This window comes from Microplitis mediator, chromosome 6 (assembly GCF_029852145.1).
Source record: "Microplitis mediator isolate UGA2020A chromosome 6, iyMicMedi2.1, whole genome shotgun sequence".
Classification (NCBI taxonomy): domain Eukaryota; kingdom Metazoa; phylum Arthropoda; class Insecta; order Hymenoptera; family Braconidae; genus Microplitis; species Microplitis mediator.
In genome coordinates this window covers 14,839,737-14,867,012 of record NC_079974.1, presented here as the reverse complement: position 1 = coordinate 14,867,012, position 27,276 = coordinate 14,839,737, and the positions used below count along the sequence as shown (strand labels likewise).

The following is a 27,276-nucleotide window of genomic DNA, read 5'->3' as shown; positions in this document are numbered from 1 at the left end:
TGCGTGTATATTAAGCATCCCTTATAATTTTACAATAATTTTTGTGTTTCATACAGAAAATTTTTTTATATACCCCTATTCTGCACTTTATGCTTGTCACGTAACCCCATAGTTTCAAGGGGCCGTACGCCCGAATCTCCACGCGTATAGAATACAAGATTCGAAGACACGTTGAGAATACTTCTAAAACGTACAACGAATACGGTAAATCGTGATTATCATTAGTAACAGCTCTCAAGAATGATTAGACGAATATATATATATATATATATATATATTAGGGAGTGTTGAAAAACAACATTTTTTTTTATTTTTTGGGCACCACCAGAAATCGATAGTATATGACAAAATAAATACTCTTTCAGAAGATCAGCTCTTAAATTCAAGTTTTAGAGGTAGCTCATTGCGATTTTTGATTTCCCATTCAAATAACATGGGAAAAAAAATTGTTAGTCTGAAATTTTTTATTTCGGCAATGGCTCAGTGTACAGAAAAGCCCAGGATATATTTTGGTAGGGAATTTAACGTGCTTCAAAATAAGTCTCTTATCATTTTTTGATAAACCCATCTGTTTAAAAATTATTGAAGCTTGAAGTCAAATTTATAGTAAACTTCGAGATCTTTTTACTTTTCCGGCGAAACTATCAGACATCATAAAATGTCATAGGGTCTTTTTTGGAGACAATTTTATTTCCTACAAATTATCTCTGACAAAGTTTTTTTGGATCCACATAATTTTCTAGTTATTTAGATTTTAATATCAAGCTCTTAAAAAAAAAATAGTGTTCTGATCGATTTCAAGAGCTTGACATTAAAATCGAAATTACTACAAAATTATGCGGAATCCGAAAAAACTTTATTAGAGATAATTTGTAGGAAATAAAATTCTCTACAAATAAGCTTCAGTACATTTTATGATAAGTCTGATCGTTTCAGCAGAAAAGTAAAACGATCTCGAAATTTATTATAATTCGACTTCGAGCTCCAATAACTTTTGAACAGATGGATTTATCAAAAAATTATCAGAGACGTTTTTTTTGTAAAGCTCTAAATTCCCTACAAAAATGTATCCTGGGCTTATCTGTACAATGGGCCATTGCCGAAATAAAAAATTCCGAACTAAAGATTTTTATTCCCCCTGTCATTTAAATGGAAAATCAAAAATCTCGATGAGCTACCTCTAAAACTTGAATTTAACAGCTGATCTTCTGACACAATTTTTATTTTGTCATATACTATCGATCTCTGGTGGTGCCAAAAAAAAAAAAAAATGTTTTTCGACACATCCTAATATATATATGCGTTTAAAAATATTTTTCGTTTATTTTAATAATATTTTCAATTTTATTATTTTATAGATGTGAATATTTATTATATTAAGATGGTAGACCATAATCTTGGATATATATTTAGTATACGTGGTTACAAAACTTAAGATCACTTCTGGTCGTGTCTCTTGACGACCGTACGACAAAACCGGTCCAGAACATACGACCAAAGAAGTACAGTCGACTGGAGAAACAAAGGGCATAGCAATTTAAACTACCTAATAATAACAGAATAATAAATTTTTAAAATAAAAAGTAATATATGTTAAATTAAATTGACGTTTAGAAATAATTATTATTTTATGCGTGATTAAAATAATTGTTTATTTAAATCATTCTTTACTAATTTTTGTTTTTTCATATGTATGTTGTCTTATTTATAAAATTCACACGATAGATCTACACTTTCTGCTTCGTCCTTTGTAAAAATATTTTGCGGGAACTGTACGGCTGCTTGCGTCTGAATACTGAGGAGGTGGCGCAGGACTTATTTTTCTCTTTCCTTCGCTCTTTACTGTACGTGAAGTGCATTCACAGAACACAAGAAAACGTTGCTTGAATCTAAAATCACAATACTTTGGCTTCTCTTTTCCAATGTACTTTCTTAATGTGGTAATTTTTTTTTTATTCGTATCGGAGTTTTAAATAAAAATTTTTTTTTTATAAAATATGTGGTTGTATTCATTACACTTTTTTTGGCTATTAATATAATTATCATGTTTTATCTTTTAGATATATACACTAGTCACAAAAATTAACGGATATTAAAAAATTCCAAATTTTTAAGTAATTTTCAACATGCTGTAATTCAGAGGGAAATGGTCGTACAGTAAAAACAAAAAAAGCAAATTGTAGCTTCAAGCGTCTAGTTTTCAGATCTGGCCTTAAAAAAATTTATCATGAACGGTTTCGCAGTAATCGTAAGAAAACTACCGCAAAAAAACTTCAAATTTCCGTTCGTCTTAAAAACGGTCTATGAGCTTCAATCAATTTTTTGAATAATCTTATCTTAAGGCTCTTTTAGGTGATATAATGCTCTTGAAAAGTTTCTACGACGTTTTAGTGCTGTTATCGTTGATCAAAGCAAATGCCAAACATTCTCAATAAATAGTACATCTATCTATATCTATACATACATATATACAAAAAGTGTAGATTTGTCATATCACGAATTTCACGAACAACAATTTCATGAACATTCTTCGCGATATTTATTCTTTGTAGCGTCCCTGATAGCCAATTTAGCGATAAATTGGCATCAAACTAACAGCCGCAACTACTCGCCAAGTTGGCCGCAAAAGTTGGTATTTCCAAAGTTGATAGACATTTTCTGAGAGAGTTGGTGGCAAAAGTTGGAAATCCAATAAGTTGACGGTCACTTTCTGAGAAAGTTGGTGGCAAAAGTTGGCAATCCATAAGTTGACGGAAAGTTGCCTTCAATTTTCTCAGAAAACTGCCTTCGAATTGCGGCTTTTCACTGACGCCAGCTTTCTCAGAAAGTTGAGTGTAACCTGTAGCCAAAAGTTGCAAAAGCTAGAGTTGTCGACAACTTGTCGTCGAGTTGATCGCAATCTAATGAATGCCAACTTTTTGACGAGCAACTCGTGCTATCAGGGGTCATTTTCAACCAATCAAAGACGTGCTTTCTGTAATGGGTCCACTTATTTTATCAGCTAAATGTGGTCGTAATAAAGTAAGGGCCCACACATGTGTAAAACATGGTGTTTTACGTACCTGTCCAGCTATGCTCAGTAATCTCAGGACGAGGATAACCCCGTACTGGACCACGCAGTATTAAAATTAAGAGAGAGATCTTATACCTAACTTATCAGGAAGGTTGTTATAAAATTAATTAAATATGTATAAATTTAATATGAACTATGTCATTTATTTAAACGAAGCCGCTTTACAGATAATTGAATTAATGAGATATGAACAATAACCAAATGACTGATGAAACTGACTCGACTAAATTAACAAAACTGATTCAACTAATTAAATAAAACTGACTCGAATACTTTTACTAAATAACTCCTCGATTAATCAAATATATTACATTACAAATGGAATAGTTAACCCGACAATAAAACAAAACGACTCGACTTACTCCAACAATCTCCAACCTTAACCAGTCCTTCTTTCCACCGATTCTTTTCCTCCAAGACCAAAACCATTAGCCAGTTCCTTCTAAGTCCACCAATCCATTCCAAGCATTTCCAAATCAACCAGGTCCATTCCATAATAATTATTAATAATATAATTTAAATAAACTTAATTAAAGAATAAGCTTCCACCTGAGGTGGGCTTCTATGCTCTTGGCCCATTTTGATTATCACTAGCAGCACGTGTAGTAGTAGTAGATGGAAATTGTAGTGGAAACCAAGATATTAGTGGTAGTCGAAGTAAGGCACGTCCGTCTACGGCGGTTGCTGCGAGCCAAGAGACCGATAGCTCGTCGTCTCTGGTCCTCGTACCTCTCCACTCAGGCTGGCCAACCCCTAAAACCAAATGTCGGGACTCGACCGTAGCGACCCCGGCGCATCAGTAACTGTATTTCCTTAATTATTGACAGTTGTTGAAGAAGGAGGGTGGATCTTTTGGCGCAAGTCGAAATTGAATTTAAAATGTAATGTGGAAGCATTCCACCCCGTTACATTTCTTACCATGAGTTGCAAAAACTATTTTTTTATAATTGCTATAACCAAGCTCTCACGGACCGAATTTACTGTAATTTCCCTTGTACACGGGAAAAAATGCTGGAGTAGAATTTACTACACCAAACTAGTAAAAATTTTACTACACTTTATGGTCGCCGCAATGACAACTGTAGTAACATAAGCCACAGTGTGCATGATATTTTACTACCATAGGAGTTCTGCTTACTACTGTAATGTGGTAAAACTTTGTAGTTTCCACAACTACTCAATGTAGTATAAAATACTTATTTTGTGGTTTTGGGAACCACACAATTTTATATAAATTGGTATCTGTTACTATTTTTGGAGTATACAATACCAGATTACTTGTACAATCTACTCCAATGTGTGGTAAAATGATCGAAAGAAGAAAATAACAGCGCCACCTAAAACTTTTTTACTCCATTCTGTGGGTATCCTCAACTTGTGTCAGTGTGTTTAATATTATAAATAATATTATAAAACATTATAAATAATAATATATATAGGGGAAGGGGGGGGGGCAAAAGGGGGTAGGGTAGGCAATCGGGGTACCCCCAAAATTTTATGGAAAAAAAATTTTTTTTTTTTTTCGTCTAATTACTATAAATCCGATATATTTTCGTATTTTTAGCCCTACACGGAGAAAAAAATATTGTTCTCAGAAGTATACTGTATAGTTACAGTAACAATACGCTATAGTTATCTACTAGATTGTTACTGCAACGATCTACTGTATCGTTCTGACAACAATACGGTGGATAGCTCTGATACCTATACGGTATCGTTCTGAGCCCTATCTGACGTCACGCGCGTTGCAAATTATATGAGATATTTAAAAACCTTTATCATTCATAAATAAATGATAAGCAAATAACTTTAATTAAATAAAATAATTTATAAAACTGATTTATTAGTTAGTTATAGTCAAAATAAATTTTAAATATAAATATAATCTTATATCTTTTAATAAAATATATCTTTTAATTTTTTGAATTTATTTATTAGTAATTTAATTTTAAATTCAATATTAATTCAGATCTCATTTGTTTATTAATTATTTTTCTTCTATTTACGTATCACATTTAAATTATAAAACGTCGACTATATATAATATTTAGATTTTTGGTTATGAATGTATATTTGATTACAAAAAGCATAAAAAAACACTTATCAATAAATATGTCAACATAGTTACGGAGATTCTACTCTGTTAATTTATTAATTACCCGTGGGTCCATATTTCAACATCACAATTATTTTTTACACTATTTTTTTTATTAAACGTCTGCTAGCAACAATTATACAATATTCAAAAGTTGGCGCGAAAATGGATGCTTAAATAGGTTAGGTGGTGCCGTGTGAGATGACGACTACGGAAAGTCGTATAGGGCTCACAGCTATCGAATAGATAGTTACTGGAACGATACGGTATTGTTACCATAAGCATACGTATTGTTGTGGTAACGATCTACGAGTTACTATACTTTAGATCGTTCGAGGAGCAATATTTTTTTCTCCGTGTACGCATGACACCTAGGGCTAAGTGGACCAGCCGGAAATTCTGAAAACATGATTCTTTAATATTTTTCTCGTCAAATTAAAAAAAATTAAATATCTTAATCCATTTTTCGGCTGATTTTCTACAGCTGGGGCAGATTTGGCCACTAAAAATATTCGAAAATAATATTTTATTTTTTAATTGATAAAATTTTTTAAGTAATTCCAAATAATCTGTAATTAAAAAAATCAAAAAACACGTTTTTTTGGGTTCGAAATAATGACAAATACGAAATATAGAATTGTTTTTTTTTATTAAATAACAATTAGTAATTAAGCTAATCGAGGGGAAACGATTTATTACACCTAAAAAATTTTTTTTTGAGTAATATAGAACCAAAAATAGTTGTCAAGAGAAAGAAATACATTCTTAATGATGAAAACAATTTAAAAAAAAAAAGGCCATTCGGCAGCCGAAATGGAAGTAGATTTCTCATTGTTTAATTTTTTTCACTGTTAAAATAAAAGTTGATAATAAAATCAAATTTTTTTTTACATTTTCTTAAAAATTCTTAAAACAAAAGAAATCCAAAAATTATAAGTATAATGCCAAAAATTGAAGCTAACTAACTGAGCTTCAGAAGAATTTTTGATAATGCACTATATGTTTTGATTTGACGTTATTTAAAGATTCGTATGCATATATTCAAACTATTGGACCAATGGTATTCCGGACCCTATTCGAAAAATTATGAAAGATTATGGTTTTAGGGCTCGAGAATTCTACCATAAGGACAAAGCCGATAATTTGCTTTCAATGAAATCTACTAATAAAATATTCTAAGATTAAAAATTGATTGCGATACATCAAAGTGTCATACTTGAAATTAGTACTAATATTTGAAATAAAAAACCTATTAGAATATCGAACGACGAGTAGATATAGAGAATATTATCATCATAACTAATGTTAATCTTGTTATTGATATATCATATCATTTATACACTGTCGATAAAACAAAATTATATATACCCACTGAATTGAGATGTATGGATTTTATAAGTGTCACACTGCGATTATATGAATTTAAGTAGCTCCATGAATGTACTAAGGAGTAGGAGAACTAATGCAATAGCAAAATTTCATTGAATGAATGGTAAAATAAGTAATTCCAGTGGTCTAGGCATATATATAGGCATGAAAATTAAAGCTTATTCAAAGAGCTTTCAGATGGATTTGATGTAAAGTCGATAAGTTATCACATTCAAAAGATATTGAAGGAAGAATAAATAAAAATATATGAATTTTGGACATTTTGAAAATTTAGAAATGCTATAACTTCTAAACTAATGGACCAATTGAGCTCATTTTCAAACTCGAACAAGGTAGTCACCCACAAAATACGTATACTAAGTTTCAAGGTGATCGGTGTGAAATTGTGGCTATGATCAAAGTGAAAACCCGCATAAAATTAGTTTTTATAATATTTTGTAAATGTTCAAAACCATTTATCTACTAGAAAAAATGGTCAAATTAATGAGCTGTATAGTCAAAATTGTAGGCAATCGGACGAGCTTTCACATAGAACAAACGAAAATAAGCTATATCTTACCGTTCAGAAGTTACATCCAGTTAGAGCAGCAAACAAATTTTTTTTGAAAATTTTGCAAAATTTCAATTAACTATAACTTCTAAACTTATTGGCCGAAATGGCTCATCTTCGAACTCATTCAAGGTAATCGTCCATAGAATAAGTATACTAAGTTTCATTAAGATCGGTGTAGAATTGCGGATGCTATCGTTGGAGAACGGCGCGTTATATTATATATATATATATATATATATATATATATAAATACATATATAAACTTTTGAACTGAATGTATTTCCTGACTCAGCTCGTCGAGCTGAGTTGAGAGGTAGCAAAATTTTTCAAAAATTCCATCATGAGGACAAATACAATAGTTAGATTTTTATGAAATCTACTAATACAAAAAAATTCTCATTTTTTGGAAAGAGGCCTCTCTGCCCCATAAAAAATTTTTTTTTTTGCCTCCGTATCCACCAATGATGTGAAATGTAATTTTTCTATATGTATATTACATATAAAATATTTAATTTAATGAAATTTGATCAATTTTCAGAAATTTTTTTTTCCAACTTTTTTTAAGGGTACCCCTTTTTGCCCGTCAAAAATAAAAATTTTATTTTGCAACGGCAGCTTAAAATTTTGTCTATTTACCGTGAATGCCATTAGAAACAAAAAGATTTAGCGTATTTAAGTCCTCTAAAACTTAGTATTTCCTTAGGTACCCCCTTTTGCCCCCCCTTCCCCTAATTAAAAATATTTATATATATAATTGAAAATCGAGGCGTGCAATTATAATATATATAATTTAAAATAAATATATATATAAAAAATATAATACAAAAAAATTTGTTTTGTATTACCTGTCATTCTTCCTCTTGCTTACCTCACCTACAACTTCTTCTATAAAATTTTATTTCTATGCTCTTATCAGTGAATCCTGATTTTAATGCAATTTTTTAAATCATTGCCTATTGAGTATTTGTTATTTATTAGAATTATAACTTTTAAAACCATGTTTTTTATATTTTCTATTAATAAAAATTTATACTTAATTATTCTAAGTTTATGCTTATACAAGAATTTATAGATTACAAATATATTTTTAAAATTATCCTTATCAGATATTGATAAAATGTAGGCTTTTGAAATTTGAGTCCTTATTATTTTAAGTTATTCATTAATAAATTCTTTTTTATATCATTTTAATTTGATATACTGTAAGTCCGAAGAATCTAAGATTAATTTTTATATTTTTATAACGTTTTCAATATCATAAAAACTAATGATCGTTAACTAACAGATATTAAATTAATACATTACGAATAAAATATATTCTACTATGTTGTGGAGTAAAATGAACCACAGTGGTTATTTAATACAAGTTCTTATTACTACTTACTGTAGTAAATGGTACTACAGGTTGTGTACTACAGTGTACTAGTAACTGTTACTAAACGTGTAGTTATCCTATATATTACTAGTCAGTGTAGTAAATGGAACTCCATTTGTAGTAAATTTAACTACACATTTTTTTCCGTGTAGGGAATGACGACGGGCCCAGACTTGGTTGAGACTTGGCCCAATACTTACTAATTCTGGGCCAAGCTAGAAATTCAAGCCTGGCCCAAGTTTATTTGAGTATCGGGATGATAACTTCATGCCAGGCCTGACATTCTATCCTGACCCGATATCGAATACCAGTATTGTGCCGAGACTGCATCTTAATATTGTCCCAATATCGAATGTCAGTAATGTGCCAAGACTACATCTAAGTATTGACCCAATATCGAGTGCCAGTATTGTGCTAAAGCTCTTGCTAAATAATAAAGCACCTATATTTATTAAAAGTAAATTTAAAAAAAAAAAATTATATCGGTAATCATGTGCGTGATGGTAACATATGGAGATAAATTCGGACATCGAGAAATCGAGTGCACCGATGGAAATAGGTTTTTTTGATTTGCTGGGTCTCGAACCTGGTCCTTTATGGCTGCTAGGCGTCTCTTATCCACTAGGCTGTGAGGCTATTCATAGGAGCTGGAGGTTTTAAAGTACCATTTGTTATTTTGCTGCACAGAAAAAACAGATATCTTGAGTCAAGAAAATATTTTTGAAGACAAACGTTTTCGGGAACCAAGTCAAGATTTTCTTGAGCCAAGAGAATTCGTCTTGGTTGGAGAAGATTTCTACTTTATCTGAGAAAATTTAGGTCTCCAAAAAAATTTTCTTGAATCAAGAATATTTACCTTCAGTCGAGAATTTTTTTTTTGTGTGTGTGTTGTAATTATGAAATATGTGAAATTTTAAAATAATAATAAAATCATGATATTTACTGTTTAAAGTTACACTGGTCACAGAAATTAAGGGATAGAAAAAAAATCCGAAATTTTTAGGTGATTTTCAACATGCTGTAACTCGGTGAAAAATGGTCGTATAAAAAAAAAAAAAAAAAGCAAATTGTAGCCTCAAGTTTCTAGTTTTCAGATCTGGACCTCAAAATTTTTTATCATGTACGGTTCCGGAGTAATCATAAGAAAACCAACGAAAAAAAAATTTTCAAAATTTTTGCTGGTCTTTCAATACCTCTATGGGCGACAATAAATTTTTTTGAATAATCCGACTGTCTGACTTTTCTCGGAAATTTTATGCCCTTTAATTTGGTGGCCTTAAAAAGTCTCTACGACGATTTGGCGCCGAGTTATCATTGATCAAAGCAAAAAAGTCCATTTTGGCTTTGATAATCAATAACTCCGGATGTATTGGTCGTACAGAGAATGGAAGTAGGGTTTTGTAAACTGGAAAACATTCTCTATAAGGCAAAATTAGTGGCATTTGATAGGAAAATTTTTTTTAAAGCGATATTGTTTGGTAAAAAACAGGTCAAAATTCACAAATTTAAGGATATTCGGAAATCTTGCTATAACTTTGGATATAACGGATAAACGAAGGATATCTTCGACTTTTTTTCAACCTCAAAGTGTCCTGAAAAAACCCTGAAAATTTCAAATCGCTGCGATTTTTCTTTCTTAGTGCCCCGAAGCTTTAAATTTATCGATTTTGTCAAAAATCACCATAATTGGTAGTTTCTCGGTTTTTGTTCATTTTTTCGATTTGAAAATTTTTTTTTTACCGATAATCTTCATTTCTTTAATCAAAAAGATCGATTATCGAAAAAAATTGAAAAAAAAAATTTTTCAAAAAATTTTTTTTTTTTCAAAATTTTTTTTTTCAAAAATTTTTTTTTTTCAAAATTTTTTTTTTCAAAAATTTTTTTTTTTCAAAATTTTTTTTTTTTTGTTGTATCTGCAATGATTTATCATTGTCAAAAAAAATTCCTAAAATTTTTTTTACCGCCGGCATTAGAGTTACCCAAAGCGTATGTTTGTTAAGTTAACATTTAAAGCAGATGCAGTTACAGCGGTAACAAAAATTTTAGGAATTTTTTTTGACAGTGATAAATCATTACAGATACAACAAAAAAAAAAAAATTTTTGAAAAAAAAAATTTTTTGAAAAATTTTTTTTTTCAATTTTTTTCGATAATCGATCTTTTTGATTAAAGAAATGAAGATTATCGGTAAAAAAAAAATTTTCAAATCGAAAAAATGAACAAAAACCGAGAAACTACCAATTATGGTGATTTTTGACAAAATCGATAAATTTAAAGCTTCGGGGCACTAAGAAAGAAAAATCGCAGCGATTTGAAATTTTCAGGGTTTTTTCAGGACACTTTGAGGTTGAAAAAAAGTCGAAGATATCCTTTGTTTATCCGTTATATCCAAAGTTATAGCAAGATTTCCGAATATCCTTAAATTTGTGAATTTTGACCTGTTTTTTACCAAACAATATCGCTTTAAAAAAAATTTTCCTATCAAATGCCACTAATTTTGCCCTATAGAAAATGTTTTCCAGTTTTCAAAACCCTACTTCTATTCTCTGTACGACCAATACATCCGGAGTTATTGATTATCAAAGCCAAAATGGACTTTTTTGCTTTGATCAATGATAACTCGGCGCCAAATCGTCGTAGAGACTTTTTAAGGCCACCAAATTAAAGGGCATAAAATTTCCGAGAAAAGTCAGACAGTCGGATTATTCAAAAAAATTTATTGTCGCCCATAGAGGTATTGAAAGACCAGCAAAAATTTTGAAATTTTTTTTTTCGTTGGTTTTCTTATGATTACTCCGGAATCGTACATGATAAAAAATTTTGAGGTCCAGATCTGAAAACTAGAAACTTGAGGCTACAATTTGCTTTTTTTATTTTTTTTATACGACCATTTTTCACCGAGTTACAGCATGTTGAAAATCACCTAAAAATTTCGGATTTTTTTTCTATCCCTTAATTTCTGTGACCAGTGTATTTGAACTCAAATAAAAATACAATTATTAGCGAACTCGAACAAATTTGATAGAAAATTGACTTGTAGGCCGAGACTAGCAAGCCGAAGCTCGGTAGTCAAAGATAGTCTAGCTCTTGGGCCAAGATTAGCAACCTAAGGCTCGGGAGTCGAGGATTGGCAAACGCTTGGACCAAGACTAGCAAACCGAGGCTCGGTAGTCGGAAATTGGCAGACTTTTGAGCCAAGACTAGCAAACCGAGGCTCGGGAGTCGGAAATTGGCAGACTTTTGAGCTAAGACTAGCAAACCGAGGCTCGGGAGTCGAGGATTGGCAAACTCTTGGGACAAGACTAGCAAATCGAGGCTCGGTAGCCCAATATTGTGCCAAGACAGGTCCCGCCGTAAAACATTTTTTTCCTATAAGGGATTACGGTAAATTTACCATATTTTACGGTAAACCTACCTTACAACTTCAGTGGGAGTCACCGTAAATTATGGCGCCTTTACCGTCAAATATGGTGAATGTACCGTAATTTATGGTGAATTTACCGTAAAGTAGGTCTGTTAGGGCACACAGAAAATAACAGTTAACTTGGATCAAGAAAAACATTGTCTTCCGAATTTTTTTCTTGATCTATCACGGAAAAAAATGTGTAGTTAAATTTACTACAAATGGAGTTCCATTTACTACACTGACTAGTAATATATAGGATAACTACACGTTTAGTAACAGTTACTAGTACACTGTAGTACACAACCTGTAGTACCATTTACTACAGTAAGTAGTAATAAGAACTTGTATTAAATAACCACTGTGGTTCATTTTACTCCACAACATAGTAGAATATATTTTATTCGTAATGTATTAATTTAATATCTGTTAGTTAACGATCATTAGTTTTTATGATATTGAAAACGTTATAAAAATATAAAAATTAATCTTAGATTCTTCGGACTTACAGTATATCAAATTAAAATGATATAAAAAAGAATTTATTAATGAATAACTTAAAATAATAAGGACTCAAATTTCAAAAGCCTACATTTTATCAATATCTGATAAGGATAATTTTAAAAATATATTTGTAATCTATAAATTCTTGTATAAGCATAAACTTAGAATAATTAAGTATAAATTTTTATTAATAGAAAATATAAAAAACATGGTTTTAAAAGTTATAATTCTAATAAATAACAAATACTCAATAGGCAATGATTTAAAAAATTGCATTAAAATCAGGATTCACTGATAAGAGCATAGAAATAAAATTTTATAGAAGAAGTTGTAGGTGAGGTAAGCAAGAGGAAGAATGACAGGTAATACAAAACAAATTTTTTTGTATTATATTTTTTATATATATATTTATTTTAAATTATATATATTATAATTGCACGCCTCGATTTTCAATTATATATATAAATATTTTTAATTAGGGGAAGGGGGGGCAAAAGGGGGTACCTAAGGAAATACTAAGTTTTAGAGGACTTAAATACGCTAAATCTTTTTGTTTCTAATGGCATTCACGGTAAATAGACAAAATTTTAAGCTGCCGTTGCAAAATAAAATTTTTATTTTTGACGGGCAAAAAGGGGTACCCTTAAAAAAAGTTGGAAAAAAAAATTTCTGAAAATTGATCAAATTTCATTAAATTAAATATTTTATATGTAATATACATATAGAAAAATTACATTTCACATCATTGGTGGATACGGAGGCAAAAAAAAAAATTTTTTATGGGGCAGAGAGGCCTCTTTCCAAAAAATGAGAATTTTTTTGTATTTTTTAAATTGTTTTCATCATTAAGAATGTATTTCTTTCTCTTGACAACTATTTTTGGTTCTATATTACTCAAAAAAAAATTTTTTAGGTGTAATAAATCGTTTCCCCTCGATTAGCTTAATTACTAATTGTTATTTAATAAAAAAAAACAATTCTATATTTCGTATTTGTCATTATTTCGAACCCAAAAAAACGTGTTTTTTGATTTTTTTAATTACAGATTATTTGGAATTACTTAAAAAATTTTATCAATTAAAAAATAAAATATTATTTTCGAATATTTTTAGTGGCCAAATCTGCCCCAGCTGTAGAAAATCAGCCGAAAAATGGATTAAGATATTTAATTTTTTTTAATTTGACGAGAAAAATATTAAAGAATTATGTTTTCAGAATTTCCGGCTGGTCCACTTAGCCCTAGGTGTCATGCGTAGGGCTAAAAATACGAAAATATATCGGATTTATAGTAATTAGACGAAAAAAAAAAAAATTTTTTTTTCCATAAAATTTTGGGGGTACCCCGATTGCCTACCCTACCCCCTTTTGCCCCCCCCCTTCCCCTATATAAATTATTATTTATAATGTTTTATAATATTATTTATAATATTAAACACACTGACACAAGTTGAGGATACCCACAGAATGGAGTAAAAAAGTTTTAGGTGGCGCTGTTATTTTCTTCTTTCGATCATTTTACCACACATTGGAGTAGATTGTACAAGTAATCTGGTATTGTATACTCCAAAAATAGTAACAGATACCAATTTATATAAAATTGTGTGGTTCCCAAAACCACAAAATAAGTATTTTATACTACATTGAGTAGTTGTGGAAACTACAAAGTTTTACCACATTACAGTAGTAAGCAGAACTCCTATGGTAGTAAAATATCATGCACACTGTGGCTTATGTTACTACAGTTGTCATTGCGGCGACCATAAAGTGTAGTAAAATTTTTACTAGTTTGGTGTAGTAAATTCTACTCCAGCATTTTTTCCCGTGTATGTTTTTATTCACTATTGCTTTGAAAATTAACACTTAATTATTGCTGAACACTCTTATAGAATAGAATATTATAATGATATCTAAATGAAGTTAAAACAAATTAAATTGCATCATGCTATTGCAATAGTAAAAATTTAAAGTATGTATAAATCATCAATAGAACAGATGTACATCATAGGTACATATGGACAACAATTTTTGTTATGATTAATTGATTTTTTATTATTCTTGATCAAAAATTATTTATCATTACATGATAAATTTAATTTTATCGGATTTGGGGGTTCAAAGTCGGACGTCTCGCGAAGCAGTCGGACTTGGGGGTTCAAAGTCGGACCTCTCGCGAAGTAGTCAGACTTCGGGGTTCAATATCGGAGCTAGTCGGACTTAGAGGCTCAGAGTAGGAACTATCTAGGACTAGGAGGATCAATGTAGGCGCTATATTTCGACTCGGGAAAACACTTTCGGTCCGCAGTAATACATACATATAGGCTTGTCTTTAAAATGCTTATTATTTAAAGAAAATATTAGTTTATCCCATTTTGATTTTTATTTTAAGTTAATAATAAGTACAACTTGGGTATAAAAAAAAAAATTATCGATATCTTGGAATAAACTTCATTAAATTGCTTCACGGAAAAAAAAACTTTACTAATTACTATTTGAAATTATAACCCGGTTGTCAATATGGGAAATTTTAACATTCAAATAGTAAATTTTATAATGCGTGTCGTCTATTTTCTAAGGATCAGTTACGATTTTTAAAGTTCAAATAGTAATTTTTCTTACCCTCGCAGATTTGAATCACGGTGGAAACACCGTGGAAGTGTAAACACCGTGGATCCACCGTGGTTACACGGTGGGTTTGTTCCATTTCACCACCAGGTATACACAGTGTATCCACTGTGATAACGCGGTGTATCCACCGTGATTCCACGGTGGGTTGACCACTGTGTATACACGGTGTTCCCACTGTGATTACACGGTGCATTCACCGTGATTCCACGGTGGTTTTTTGCTATTTCACCACCGTGGTTCCACGATGTATCCACCGCGTAATCACAGTGGGAACACCGTGTATACACAGTGGGCAACCCACCGTGGAATCACGGTGGATTCACCGCGTAATCACAGTGGTAAAATGGAACAAACCCACCGTGTTTCCACCGTGATTCAAAAATGCGAGGGTACATAGACAATAAATTTTCATACTTATCCTGTAATTATTCACATTTGAATCATAAACGAAAAAATTACTATTTAGAATGATGGTATTTACTAATCACTTTATCATTATATAACTTGTCATTCTCAATTTATATAGTTCATTTTTTTCCGTGTTTTGAAGTAAGACCTACAAAAAAACCGCAGTAATACCCACACTAACCCTATCATTTAATAAAGCTCACGTTGTAAAAAATGTAGTGAAAAATAATTTTTATCAACTCAAAAAGACTTAATATTTTATTTTTCAATCTTATAATTTCAATTTAATAATGGCATTTTCTATCGTTAATCACCATTCATTTAATCCTTTTTTTTTTTTTTTTTTTTTTGTAATGAATCATTTAAAAAAAATTTTATTGCAAAATGACTCATAACCATTTATTATTTTGTGTTGCCACGTACCTGATGAACCCACGGAAATATCAAAATTTCTAATAATTGAGAAAAATTGTCAATTATTAAAAAGAATCGAATAAACATTAAATTTTTTCATTATAATAAACCCAGTGAGAATTGCATTTTCTGTGAGAGCGGAGCATTCGGAATGTTTGAGGTGTGCAAAGAGGAAAAGAGGTGGAACATTATTAAATATTTACTACTACAATCTTTAAAAGAAAAAAAAAATTGCCTCCTGTGAGGTTTGAACTCACGACCCCTGGTTTACGAGACCAGTGCTCTACCACTGAGCTAAAGAGGCGTGAGGGTTAAATCAACAAAAAACTTGAAAAAAATCATTATTCAGGACCGTAGAAGGGAACAAGCAGAAGGTAATTTACTGCTGTAGAAATCAGTGACGTTATAAACTATGCATAATTTTTCTTTTTAATTTTTTTATCTGTATACGGAAAAAAATTTTTTGTGACCACAAGATAAGATAACTTACGGTAACAAAATTGTGCCTTAATATGCGGATATCGAAGCATTCGTTGGGATTACAATGTGTTTGTAATGCTAGCAAATTCTTCGTTGGGCCAAGCAATGGTTTGTAACTGTAACAAAACTGCTGTGTTCCAATAAAAAAACTGATTTGTTAAAGTAACAGAATTAATTTGTAGCATTAACAAAAATTTTTGTAATCTTAAGCTAAGATTACTTACGGTAGCAAATGCCGGTTTTGAACTACCCGGGAAAAAATGTTTTTATAAAATTTTATAAAATAATATAAAATTTTATACAATTTTGTAAGATTTTATAAGATTTTACAGCAAAATTTTAAAAAAATTCATGCGATTCTATAAAATTTTATAATATTTTATACAATTTTATGAAATCTTATAAAATTTTATAAAATTCAATAAAATTTTATAAAGTAAGATCCGAGTAAGGAACGTAATAAATAAAAGTAATTTTATAAAATTGTATGACATTTTATAAAATTGTATAAAATACAATAATCTTTATAAAGTTTTACACAATTGTATAAAATTAAATAAAATATTATACAATTTTATAAGACTACCGCGAAATTTTATAGAATTTCATATAGTTTTATATAATTTCATAGAATTTTATAAAATTTTATAAAATTTTATATGGTAAGATCTTAAAAGGGAAGTAATAATTATTACTTCCCTTTTAAGATCTAATTATAATTAGATAAAATTTTATATAATTGTACGAAATTTTATAAGATTTTATAAAATTGTATAAACTTTTATACAATTTCATAAAATTATATAAATTTTTATACAATCTTATACAATTTTATAAAGTAAGATCTTAGTGAGGGAAGTAATAATTAAATGAAATTTGATGTAATTGTATGAAATTTTATAAAGTTTTATAGGATTTCATAAAATTATATAAAATTTTATACAATCTTATACAATTTTATATAATTTTATGAAGTAAGTCCTTAGAAGAGAAGTAATATTTAGATGAAATTTTATAAAGTTGTATACGATTTCATAAAATTATATGCAATCTTATAAAATCTTATACAAATTTATACAATTTCATAAAGTAAGATCTCAAAAGGGAAGTAATAATGAGATAAAATTTTATATAATTGTATGAAATTTTGTAAAATTGTATAAAATTTTATAATATTTCATAAAACTTTAGAGAATTTGATGTCACTATTGCATCTAGTGTGGGGTAGCATTTTGTAAAATTTCATAAAATTTCACACAATTTTATAAAGTTTATTACAAATTATTATAAAAATTGTTAGAAATTTAAAGTAAACAGACAAAATTTTCAATGGCCATAAAAAAAAAATTTCATTTCTGCAGGCAAAATATGGTCATAAACAAATATGAAAATAATATTATTATATTAAATAAAAAAATTAATATTATAATATTATAAAAAATATAATTGAATATTTAAATATATACAGGGTACTTCCAGAAAAATGTAGAAAAAAAAAAAATTCTGAATATTGAATAAGTTTGATTTTATTAAAATTTTTTGTAAGTTATTTACATTAAGAAAAATTCTATTCTACACAATTATTGGATGCAAAGGAAGATAAAAAAGTTTTTAATAGTTTTTATCATAATACAAAAGTCTTTAACATTTTTCGACCGGCACTCGATTCTTGAATAAGCTTAACGTAAAAATTTAAAATAATGCTCGATTATATTTACAAAAGTAATTTTGGGATGGTTATAATAGATTTAAAAAAAAAAAATTTTTTTATAACATTTTAGAAGTACCTCGTTTTGCCTACCCCCGCCACCCCTTTCTCTCACATATTTATATATATATATTACATAATGTGATAATTTTGAATTTAATGTTTTTAAACTTTTATTTTGGCAACTAGCAATTCAAATTAAATCGTCGTTACTCAAGGAAAAGTTCAAAGGTTTTGCCATTAATTCAAAAATATAAATCATTAAAAATCAATAAATTTAATTAATTTTAAAATTATATATCCATTAAACAATCGATAGTTGAATTATTCAAATCTTTTTTTTATATATAATTATAAATTAATACTATGAAATATGGCTGATGAGAATTCATGAGTAATCATATAAATACCGCCACGAATTTTTCAAAGCTACAAGTGACCAATAGACGAGCGGAGCAGGCTACCATTCTTTAATAACAAAAGTTTAGCAGCACCGAGGTTGGACATTGATTGGATGGGTGACCCATCCCGGAAAAAAAATCGTTTTATAAAACTTATATAAAATTATATAAATTTTACAAAATTTTATAAAACTTTATACTGAAAATGGCCTGGTAAAATTTTATGAAATTTTACAAAATTTTATAAAACTTTATAAAATTTTATAAAATTTTACCAGGCCATTTTCAGTATAAAATTTTATAAAATTTTATAAAAACATTTTTTCCCGGGTACGACGATATTATTATAATAAACATGTGTTCTCATAACAAATTGACTTCTTAATTACGACACAAATTCATTTGTTACTATAACAAATTGATTTGTTACCGTAAGCTAATCATGTTTGTCATTATAAAAAAATCTTTCGCTATCCCGTCTTTTGTTATCAGAACGATATTAGTTTTTTCTGTGTATATCTAAATTGAAATCCAATATTCTATAATTTTTAAATAAAATAAAAAAGACTGGTAAAAAACTGTAGGAGAACTTTTATTCTATAGAAGAAGTCTTTAATTCTTTTGCATTAATAATTTTTGAATGTAGTAAATAATTATTCTTCAAATTAAATTATTCTTCTGATGGCATTACACAGAAAAAAAAGATATCTTGAGTCAAGAAAATATTTTTGAAGACTAACGTTTTCGGGAACCAAGTCAAGATTTTCTTGAGTCAAGAGAATTCGTCTTGGTTGGAGAAGATTTCTACTTTATCTGAGAAAATTTAGGTCTCCAAAAAAATTTTCTTGAATCAAGAATATTTACCTTCAGTCGAGAATTTTTTTTTTGTGTTTACTGAACGTAACAAAAGTAAAAAAAAAGTCGAAAAGTTTAATGTTTAACTTAAAAAGCAATAAAAATAAATTTATTAATTTGTTATTTACAATAAAAAATTAATTGTTATTAAAAAGTAAGAAATTGTGTTTATTGTATGTATTTTTATATATAGAAGATGCAATTTAAAGACCTCGAAAAATAGATAATTATTCTATAAATTTTAGAAGTGATGTAGAGCAGATGTTTCCTGTCATTTCCCGTTTTGCCATAATGCCCTTTTTGGATAAAGAGTCTCAGCACGTTCTCAACAAAAATGAAAGAGAAAAAGACAGATGTTACGTCTTGAAGATTTTAAGTAACATGTACTAAGAAAAGAAAGGAGATTAAATATTTTTAAAGAGTAAAATGGCATTTTTAGTTACGACAGGGTGATCTAAATAATACCTAGTCTGAGTCTATTGTTTGATCGAGCAGATGTTTCGTCCATATGTACAGTAAAAATATGCAATCAGAACAGAAACATGATTTTAAGAAATTTCGCATTATTTATTTCACTTATAAAAATACTATAACAATTTAAAAATGAATAATACAGAAGAGTAAATTATGCACACCCGTTGATAATTATTATTGACATAAATACAACAAAGAAACTAATGCTTAAAAATAAAAGTACGAATACATATATATATATATATTAGGGTGTGCCAAAAAAATTCGATAATTTTTTTTTTGACTCTCCCACGAGAAATTTGTTTGTCAGCCCTAAAAAAAAATTCAGTTAAAATTTCAGCCCTTAATTTAAATTTTAAGAGGTCCATCATCGATCTCAAAGTTTTCCCATTTAAATAACATGGGAAAACTATTTTTTTACGTTATTTATAGCTGCAAACTGTGAAGATGTTTTTTTTTTGACATTATTGATCAGTGAACCTAGATAAGCAATAAATTGTCTACAAATAAGTCCAAAGAATCAAATCTGTGCACTCAATATTTCGTCTATTAATGACGTTAGAATATGCGGATTTTACGAAAATTCGTTATTTTTACATCTGGAAACTAAACTGTTGGTTGTAGAAAAAAAAGTTAAATAGTAATTTTGGAGTACATTTGATTTTGTACCAAATTGTCTTCATGACTTATTCTGTATGATCAACCGTTCAATAGTTACGAACTCTTGAAGTCTCATTATTTGAATTATTTACTTATAACAATTAAAGTATCGAGTATAGAGATAACAGTTATTTGAAAATTCGGTAAACAATCCCATACACTACGAATATACGCGGAATTTTTATCTTCCACAGCTCAATAAATTTGAGCTCCAAAAGTCTCAATTATAAATTTATTTAAATTATCAGTTTAACCTATTATCTGTTGGAAATAATTTGAATCAAGATTCTTTAGCACTATTTTAAATATATGAAAAAACTCGTAAAAAGTCCGTCATATCATTAATAGTTGATTGTTTATTTACTTTTTCTATTCCTTGATTACAAAAATCGAAACAAATAAATTTTTTTTTGTTTTAATAAAAAAAAATCTGTCTATCGGTTGACCCTGCGGGCCAGCCTCAAAACTTCCTGCTGTTTTCGAGCTCCTTGAGCTCGAAAACTATGTCGTGAATACATATTCGAGCTCGGAAATACTTTTGGGTGCCGTTCTTTTCGAAAAAAGTAGTTTTTTACCATTTTTCCTTTAACGATATTTCTCGAACAAATTGACCGATTGAGATGGTTGAGGCGGGAATCGACGCTGTTTTTTGATTTTTAGTGTTGATTAGATTTTGGAATTGACCGATCGAGCCATTTCTGAGAAATCCGAAAAAAACTGAAAAAAATTCAAGGAGCTCGAAAACAGCTGGAAGTTTAAGGGCTGGCCCGCAGGGTCAACCGATAGACAGATTTTTTTTAATGAAAACAAAAAAAAATTTATTTGTTTAGATTTTTGTAATCAAGGAATAGAAAAAGTAAATAAACCATCAACTATTAATGATATGACGGACTTTTTACGAGTTTTTTCATATATTTTAAATAGTGCTAAAGAATCGTGATTCAAATTATTCTCAACAGATAATAGGTTAAACTGATAATTTAAATAAATCTATAATTGAGACTTTTGGAGCTCAAATTTATTAACCTGTGGAAGATAAAATTTCCGCGTATATTCGTACTGTATGGGATTTTTTACCGAATTTTCAAATAACTGTTGTCTCTATACTCAATACTTTAATTGTTATAAGTAAATAATTCAAATAATGAGATTTCAAGAGTTCGTAACTATTGAACTATTCATCATACAGAAGAAGTCATAAAGAGAATTTTTTAGAAAATCAAATGTACTACAAAATTACCATTCAACTTTTTTTTTATAGTCAATATTCTAATTGTTATAAGTAAATAATTTAAATAATAAGACTTCGAGAGCTCATAACTATTGATCTCTTCATCATACACAAAAGGTCTTCATGGCAATTTTGTAGAGAATCAAATGTACTACAAAATTACTATTTAACTTTTTTTTTCTACAACCAACAGTTTAGTTTCCAGATGTAAAAATAACAAATTTTCGTAAAATCCGCATATTCTAACGTCATTAATAGACGAAATATTGAGTGCACAGATTTGATTGTTTGGACTTATTTGTAGACAATTTATTGCTTATCTAGGTTCACTGATCAATAATGTCAAAAAAAAAAAATCTTTACAGTTTGCAGCCATAAATAACGTAAAAAAATAGTTTTCCCATGTTATTTAAATGGGAAAACTTTGAGATCGATGATGGACCTCTTAAAATTTAAATTAAGGGCTGAAATTTTAACTGAATTTTTTTTTAGAGCTGACAAACAAATTTCTCGTGGGAGAGTCAAAAAAAAAATTATCGAATTTTTTTGGCACACCCTAATATATATATATTGAGTGATCCAAAAAATAACAAATTTTTTTTTTGTTCTCGGAAACAGGTTCAAAAGTTTCGTTTAGATAAAAAAAGACGCCTGTGAAAATTAGAGCTCTTAATATTAACATTAAGAGGTACCTCATCGCACTTTTCTATTTTACATAAGAATAACATGGAACAAATTTTTTTTACGTCTTCTGATTTTTATAAGTAGCTAACTATGCGTCATAGGAATAATTGGCAGGCATAATTTTGTAGGTAATTGTATGCTCTACAAAAAAAAATTTTTTATCATTTTTCGATAAATCTATTTGTTCAAAAGTTATTTAAGGTTGAAGTCAAATTCATATTAAATTTTGAGATCTTTTTACTTTTCCGGTGAAACTATCAGACCTATTACAAATATTATCATAGGTCCTTTTTTGTAGACAATTTTATTCTACATAAGTTATTTCCAATAAAGTTTTTTCGAATTCCGCATTGTTTTCTAGTTATTTTTATTTTAATGTCATGCTCATAAAAAAAATAGTCTTCTGATCGATTTTAAGAGCATGACATTAAAATAAAAATAACTAGAAAACAAAGCGGAATTCGAAAAAACTTTATTGGAAATAACTTATGTAGAATAAAATTGTTTACAAAAAAGGACCCATGATATTTTGTAATAGGTCTGATAGTTTCACCGGAAAAGTAAAAAGATCTCAAAACTTAATATGAATTTGACTTCAACCTTAAATAACTTTTGAACAATTAGATTTATCGAAAAATGATAAAAAAATTTTTTTTGTAGAGCATTCAATTACCTACAAAATTATGCCTGCCAATTATTCCTATGACGCATCGTTAGCTACTTATAAAAATCAGAAGACGTAAAAAAAATTTGTACCATGTTATTCTTATGGAAAATAGAAAAGTGCGATGAGGAACCTCTTAATGTTAATATTAAGAGCTCTAATTTTCACAGGCGTCTTTTTTTATCTAAACAAAACTTTTGAACTTGTTTCCGAGAACAAAAAAATATTTGTTATTTTTTGGATCACTCAATATATATATTAGGGTGTCCGTTATTTCCCAAATCGATTTTTATTTACCGATCGCCCCCTGAATCTTTAGTTAATGACCTAAAAAAAAATATCCAACACAATGAGGCTCTTCATTTTCACATTAAACCGTGCCCAAATCATTTTATATTTCCCATTTAAATAACATGGGATTTTTAGACTTTTGACTCTTAATTTTTTTTCTCAGAAACAAATGAGAGTAAAAATTTAATCAAACCATATTCTGATAGAAAATTGAACGTTCTACAAAAAAGTTTTCTTATGAATTTTCGATAAAATAACTCCTTCAAAAGTTATTTAACGTTAAACTTGTGTTTGTTATCAATCCTATAATATTTTTAATTCTATTTTCATTTTTACCGTTTTTGGCTATAAAATCGTTAAAATAAAAGATAGTTGTTATTATCACCAGAGTACCGATGATCATTTATGTAGATTTCATGGCCTAAACAGAAAATCAAGGGAAAAAAAACATTGTTTTATGAGAAATAATAGAAATAACATACCTTTCCTCATACAGACGAACTTTAAAATGAATTAATAGTAAGTGATGAAATAAAAATGTAATAACTTCTTTGCCTATAATATTATAAGCAGATTTATTATCATTTTTGCTTTCTTTCGAAAGCCTTCTAAATAGTCGTTATTGCCCGCCCACGTTTCACATCTAATTTCAAAAAATTTCTATAGATGTTAAATCTTTTAAAAAATTGTAAGGATTCCAAATTTACTTGCGAATTGTTAACAATTTACAAGTCATTAATGATCTCACCGAAAGAGCAATTAAATCAACTTAAGAGTATATCAACATTTTAACAACACGAAAAGACCAAAAACAATATTTGATTTAAGTTGTAAATGAGTACAAAACAAAATATCCTAATGCGACCATAGCTTTCTTAACAAAAAATTATAGAGAAAGCAAAGTTGATAATAAATCTGCTTATAATATTATAGACAAAGAAGTTATTACATTTTTATTTCATCACTTACCATTAATTCATTTTAAAGTTCGTATGTTATTTCTATTATTTCTCATAAAACAATGTTTTTTTTCCCTTGATTTTCTGTTTAGGCCATGAAATCTACATGAATGATCATCGGTACTCTGGTGATAATAACAACTATCTTTTACTTTAACGATTTTATAGCCAAAAACGATAAAAATGAAAATAGAATTAAAAATATCCCTTGCGACCTTCAACCCACTCTGGAAACACTCTGGAATCATAGTCAGAATGTAAACATTCTAAGTCCAGTATGTTCCCAGAGTGGTTTTGTGCCCTTTTTCCAGAGTGAAACCAAAGTGGTTTCAGAATTGATCCAGAGTAGATCAAAGTGTTTTCAGAATGGACTCAAAGTGAATCCAGAGTAGATCAAAGTGTTTTCAGAATGGACTCAAAGTGAATCCAGAATGAAATCAAAGTGTTTTCAGAATGGGCCCACAGTGAGTCCAGAATGGAATCAAAGTGTTTTCAAAATGGGCCCAGAGTCGATAAAATTTAAATACTAAGGACTAAAAAAAATTGGGTACTTTCTAAACTCATAAATCAATAATAATCTACAGAAAAAGAATCTTAACCCAAATTTTTTAATTAACTATGCTTTTGTTAATTAGTTAATTTTTACTTGTTGAAAGTTTACATAAAAACCCTGATTATTTCCAAACTAAAAACCCCGAATTATTTTTACTTCTTAAAGCTATTCTTGAAAGGGTTTAGAAAAGATAGCTGGTGAAAAAATAAAAAAATTTCGATTTTATTAACAATCTAAGCCATTGAAAAATAAAAAACGTAAATAAAGCAATCAAGAAAATTTACTTTTTTGATTATTTTGTTTTTTTATTGCTGAAAGCTACATAACAATAATTTGAAAAAAATTTTTACTTGCATTGTTTAAATAATTGTCATAAACAAATACATTGCTAATTAGATTTAATAAGATTTTTTTTGGGAAAAAAACGCTTAACAAAAATAAGGAATTTTAAGAAAAAAATCGTTTCTTAAAAAATTTTTTTTTTGCTAAACAGCGCCTTAGCTAATTAACAATTTTTTTTTTTACTCAATATTAATATTAAAGAACCATTATTTTTTTTAAATAATCATTAATCATGTTCTGTTATATTAGAAAAAAAATTGTTTTCATTCATTTATTATTTGTTTATTAAACAAACAATTTGTTGTAAACAAATAAATTTTCACGCAATATTTTTTTCAAATACTAAAAATAACCAAGCGTTTTATTTTGTAGAAAAAATTTTTTAGCAATAAAAAACATTTTTTAAGAAACAATTGTTTTTTTAAAAATTGTTATTTTCATTAAGTATTTTTATCCCAAAAAAAAATTTTTGCTTTGACCCGGGTTTTAATGTGAAAGACTTGAGAGAAAAATTTGCTGGGAGAAGATATATGTTAAGGAGGAGAAAGTCACTGGTGCTAAGCAGCAGTGGAAGTAGTTCAGTGTTCGCCGCTAGATCGCGCCCAACTTATGATTGTCCTGTTCCTGGTTGGATAGGTGTTTCAGAGTTTTTATATTCTATATTTAAAAATAATTCTGTCACGGGTATTTCTCTGTTATTTGACAGAGTGACAAGTGACTGTTTGGATGGTCATATAGTAGATGCTATATTACATTGTGACAATAATGTCAAATATTTTCGTTTTCTTGAAAAATTGTTTTTACAATCCAGAAACATAATTGTATTCAATAAATGCTCTTGAATATTCTTAAAATAATATATTTCGGTAAATTTTTTTTTTCTTTCAGTATTCATTTACTCTGAATACCCTCTGGTTTGAGTATGTATTCACTCTGATCCCACTCTGGAAACATTCTGGAAACACTTTGGTATCAGTTTGTGTTCAATGTGGATGCATAACGGTGTCAGTATGTATCCACTCTGGATACTTTCTGGAAACACTTTGGATTTACTCCGTATCCGCTCTGGAAATACTCTGGGTTCACTCTCAGAAAAGGGCACAAAACCATTCTGGAAATACTCTGGAGTCCGTATGGTTGCATCGTGTTACCAGAATATTTCCAGAGTGTATCCAGAATGTTTTTAATGTCGCAAGGGATTATAGGATTGATAACAAACACAAGTTTAACGTTAAATAACTTTTGAAGGAGTTATTTTATCGAAAATTCATAAGAGAACTTTTTTGTAGAACGTTCAATTTCCTATCAGAATATGCTTCGATTAAATTTTTACTCTCATTTGTTTCTGAGAAAAAAAATTAAGAGTAAAAAGTCTAAAAATCCCATGTTATTTAAATGGGAAATATAAAATGATTTGGGCACGGTTTAATGTGAAAATTAAGAGCCTCATTGTGTTGGATATTTTTTTTTAGGTCATAAACTAAAGATTCAGGGGGCGATCGGTAAATGAAAATTGATTTGGGAAATAACGGACACCCTAATATATATATGTGGCATTCCACGTAAAATCGACCACTTTTGAACCTGACCCCTCTCGATTTGGCTGAAATTTTTTTTTCCGTTTCTACTCCATTAAAATCGCTTTTCAGGAAATTTTCAAATTTTTCTACCCAACCCGAAAAAAGTTATGAGTTATTAATAAAAAAGGCTTTTATTTCTTCGAATAGCTATAACTTCTTTAAAAACTGACTATTTGGGACGTTTTTTTTTTCAAAATTTTTGTCTTTGGATTTACTTTTCGAAAAAAAATACGGAAAAATTCTAAGTTATTATAATCTATGGAATTTTTCACTTTTCCGAGAAAAATCGCAATTTTCTCGAAGTCCGACGTTTTCGATTTTTTTTTTTTATCTTAAAACATGCTTTATTCAATTCTGAAAAGAATGCCGCCCAGCACAGAGTGGGCCGACTTTTCCTTCTATTATTTTTATCGATTGAAAAAAAATTTTTTTGTCATATCAACTGCGAAAGTTCAATTTTCAAGCAACATGCAGAGGGCGCAAACTATACGATTTCTGGCAATCTATAGTTTGGTTAACTTTCCTCGAACTTGTATCAAAAAGTAACTTCTCTCTC

General features: G+C 29.0%; 1 long non-coding RNA gene and 1 other non-coding gene across 2 annotated transcripts in view; one reads left to right on the top strand and one right to left on the bottom strand.

Annotated features, from left to right (window-relative positions):
* Positions 1-27,276, top strand: part of LOC130669577 (uncharacterized) — a 76,171-nt gene that overhangs the window by 19,131 nt on the left and 29,764 nt on the right. The gene's annotated exons all lie outside the window — the stretch shown is intronic.
* On the bottom strand, positions 16,071-16,142 carry Trnat-cgu (transfer RNA threonine (anticodon CGU)). Its single transcript has one exon. It is a non-coding gene; the product is annotated as a tRNA-Thr (tRNA).